At 43.2% G+C, this 4,349-nt stretch overlaps 1 pseudogene; it reads right to left on the bottom strand.

Moving 5' to 3' along the window:
• Positions 1–3,080: 3,080 nt before the first annotated feature.
• LOC136656244 (5S ribosomal RNA) lies at positions 3,081–3,200 on the bottom strand (annotated as a pseudogene).
• Between the last annotated feature and the right edge of the window lie 1,149 nt (positions 3,201–4,349).

The raw sequence follows: 4,349 nt of genomic DNA, 5'->3' as shown, positions 1-4,349 counted from the left end.
ATGGCCTTTCCCAGTTTGAAGAGACACTTGGCCAACAGACTGAGGCAAAGAGGCAAAGAAGGAAGGCCCATAACCAGGGAGACAGGCCAGGGACAGACTGCACTTGCTCCCGGTGTGGAAGGGATTGTCACTCCCGAATCGACCTTTTCAGCCATACTAGACGCTGTGCCAGAACCACCATTCAGAGCACGATACTGATACGGAAGATACTGAATCTTCCGAGACTGAAGGTTGCCAACTAGTTCACCCCCCAAAGAGATTTCTTCTATGTGTCCATGCAGTGATGCTGTTGCAAGCTGTTTCAGTGGTGTAGGTCAGAGGGGTAATAATAATAATAATAATAATAATAATAATAATAATAATAATAATAATAATAATACAGGTATTTATATACCTCCTTTCTTGGCCGTCAGATTTCTCCTCAGACTTTATTCAAGGCGGTTTACAAAGGCAGGCTGTTCTAAATCCCCGTAGGGATTTTTACAATTGAAGAAAGGTTCTATCTTTCAAGAACCACAACATTTCAGATGGATTTTTCTGATCTAGTATCACATTGTGGTCTCCAGTTTCCTCCTACGCAAGCTGACAAGCAGCTCCTTCGTCTCTCACATGGAGGGCAGCCAAGACGCTTCTTTGCTCACACCAAAGAGCAGGTGGAATAACTCGGCTCAGCTTGTCAGCTGCTCCAAGGTCGCACGGTGCCGGTGGCCTCGAACTGGCGACCTGCGGATGTTATCTTCAGGCAAACGGAGGCTCTACCCTCTAGACCAGACCTCCTGCCCGTTGTACATTGTACATTGCCCCAGGTATATCTCTTTGAGGGAATGTCTTAGAGACCTCTGAAAGGTATTTCTGGTTTTCAGTGAAAACTGGAAGTGTCTCTAAGACACTCCCTCAAGATGTGGTATCCAGAGCTTCAGAAGGTAATTAGTACCCCTGGACCTCAGAAGGCGGTGCCTTTCAGAGGCCTCTAACATGCTGTATTTTGGGTGTTAAAACTTGTGTGTGTGGGGGGGGGGTGTTATGGGAGGTACAGGGGGTGTTGACAATTTTTGTGCCACCGGTTGACAGATGCTTTAGCTAATGCCACTGGGTTTGTTCGGAGAAGGGCCATCAGGTGCCGTTAAAAAAAAGATGCTGAATGAAGTTATGTTAGGTATGTGGATGGGCTGAGTGACTTGGAACAAACATATTGGGACTAAGTGGAATGAACTCCATTTTTTGAAAGTATAAACCTTTGGAAGACCCTTTAATTCAGAGCTAAACAACACATGACACTTACATTGCTATTGATACTGATGGGCTTTCCTTTGGTCAGAAGCAGCCAGATTGAGGACTCCATGGATTAGGACTGTGGGTAGAAGTTAATCTTTCCCACACCCAGTGGCGTAGCTAGAGGGGGTGGAAACTACTAAGTTTGCACAGTGCCTCACCATGGCATGCAAGCAGTCTCTCACCTTTGGAACCATTCTGGCCCTAGAGCATATGGTGGCCCAGAAGGGCTCTGAAGGAGAGGGGGAGGGACTGCTTGCATGCCACGTGAGGGGCCATGCAAAACTTACTGGTTTGCACCCCCTCTAGCCACACCATGGCCCACACCTCCTACCATGGTCCCAGTCCTGGCTGCTATTAAAGAAAGAAAGAAAGAAAGAAAGAAAGAAAGAAAGAAAGAAAGAAAGAAAGAAAGAAAGAAAGAAAGAAAGAAAGAAAGAAAGACAGACAGACTAATGTAATAATAATAATAGGAACTTTCCCTCCAACATAAATAGAAATCAACTTGAGGGCCCCCATAGTGAGATTCCTGGAAAGGAATATGGTTTCCCCATTCCTGTCGCTATTAATGAAAATAAAAAGGATCATATTAGAGCAAATCACCCTTTAAACATCAGATATTGGATTGTCCTGTAATGCATTCTGAATGCATTAATTCTGCATTCATAACCTCTGAGATTTAAGGACGGCTACAGGTCTATCACTTTATATGAAATCGTATCCCCCGAAGAAGAGCACTTCTCGCTTGAAATGTGCCCAAATAAAACTACATTTGCCATGCCATAATAAATCTTGGTGGTTTGATGCTCATTTTTGGTTTGTTGACTGGGCAGCCCTCTTTTTGGATGACAAGATACTTGTCAGAATGAATGTAGCCCTTACTCAGTCATTCAGTGCGTGCATGTAGTGAATTTATGGAGGATGGAGTGCGACTTAATCCGGGCCGTGCCCCTTAGCTCAATGCATTCAGCAGAAGGTGTGACAGGGATTCTCTGCACACCCAGCTATACTCGCGGAGTCCCTTCCACAAAATCAGGTGCTTTGATCACACAGGTTTGCACATAATCCTGTTCCCCACTCCGCTCCACTTTTGACTACATGTGTACAGAACGGTGTTTCATTGCAAACCCAAATCGTCTTTGGTGTGGTAAATCTCAGTTGTAATCAGCAATCACACACTTGCTTACTGGGTGACTTATCCAGGTTAATAATAACAATCTAATGTGCAGGAAATTAATCACACAGTTGAAGATTACCTTGCAATGCCCTGGCACTGGGTGTGTAGCAAAACTAAGAGGGCTAGATCATTGCTGAACTATGTCACAGATGACAATGGGAAGGTCCACACAGAACCTGTCATGCACCTTTCTGTCTTTCCGGAAAATGACAGTAATGTATGCATACCTTCTCCTTTCTCACCCTGAGTATAATGAATCTGATTAAAGTACTCTGAAAATCATCTTGATTCTCCGAAATACAAAGAGGACGTAATGAGAATCTCCTAACCAAAGACCATGAAGATTAGTAATAAGATTCCTGGTTAAACCAACATGGGCTGTGTTAGGCCTGAAGTCATATTCAGTTGTTCCATTTTGAGAAGGAACAGAAATACATCTCATTTTTAGGTACTTTGGTATCTGTGGGGGATCTGTTCTCACTCGGGACTGCAATTATCTACCAGGGGGCTGCATCTAGCCCTCCAGAGCTCACATGTGACTTCCCAGCCTCCTCAGAAGCCTCCTGGATGTGAATGGAAGTTGTTTCCAGTCCATGGTTGGCAACCTTCAGTCTCGAAAAACTATGGTATAAGCTTACAGCACCCGGTATTCCCAGGCGGTCTCCCATCCAAGTACTAACCAGGCCTGACCCTGCTTAGCTTCTGAGATCAGATGAGATCGGGCATGTGCAGGGTAACAGTTGCTGCCAGTCCATGCCAGTAAACTGAAAGTGCCTTCTGATCACATCCAGGAGGGTCTCTGAGGCCCTCCAGCCATGGGTTTGGCATCTATAGAGATTCAAATCCATGTATGCCAAACCTGTGGTTAACGGGACCCCACTGTATAGCAATGGGGCAGCCAGTGAGACTGGTGGATATGAGTAATTTTACATCCTCTTTGTCATCTTAAACTCCGGAGAAGAAATATTTTCCCTTCGGTCATCAAGAGAACTGTGTGTAAGGTTAGTGAACAAGAACTACTAGGCACTCCAAGAGGTTCTCTTGAAGGAAACTTCTTTTTCCAAACATAAATCAAAATAGTAAAGGATATTCCAATTGCCTAAAAGGAAGAGGGAGAAATCAAGTCCGAAAAAGTTCTTCGCAGGTGGGTGGAATTTATAATGTCCAAATATTAACTAGGGCTTAAATAATGCACCAGCAACATCGTGTTAATTCATTCCATTGGGGTAATTCATTTTATTACAGGGTATATTTGCTGACGCATACAAGAGCATAGTTATCCTTTTGAAGTAGCAGAGAAAGGATTTCGTCAGGCTCCTTGGGAGGCACAGTAAATCCCAAACATACACACCCTCATTTAGTCATTCATGCATAGAACCAAATGCACACATTTGAGACCTGAGCGCACATTCTGCTGATTAGAGGATTTAAAGGTAGTGGAATATTTAGTGGAAATGGGTAGTGGGTAGTGGAGGAGTGGGAATTAGAAAGGGTGAAAGAAGTATGGAGAAAACTGGTGGAATTGTGAGAAAACTTTTTTTTTCAGTTGACAAATGACTCACATTCTATCAGTGTGTATATTTGTTTTTGTCTTGTTTCTGTTCATTAAAAAATAAATAAAAGTACAGTACTGTATAAAGACTGAGTATCGCATCACGGAAATAACCGTTTGAACCAGCTCCCATGAATTGCAGTTGAAAAGAAAGAAAGGTACATTGTAAACGTTCTTTTGAATACGAATAAAAGCATTTCACAGATGGCATTAACCTAGTCGAGACTTCCTCTTCCACAAAGGTGAATTCATTGGGGCAGATATTTTGAATAAAGAAATGAATGCTTTTGCCCAATGCTCATTTCCTTCCTTTTAGCTAGTCAAGAAAACAATGCAAGACTTTTCAAG

This window comes from Tiliqua scincoides, chromosome 6 (assembly GCF_035046505.1).
Source record: "Tiliqua scincoides isolate rTilSci1 chromosome 6, rTilSci1.hap2, whole genome shotgun sequence".
In the NCBI taxonomy this organism is placed as follows: Eukaryota; Metazoa; Chordata; class Lepidosauria; order Squamata; family Scincidae; genus Tiliqua; species Tiliqua scincoides.
Note: the sequence above shows the minus strand (reverse complement) of the source record. Positions and strands in the feature narration are given on the sequence as shown.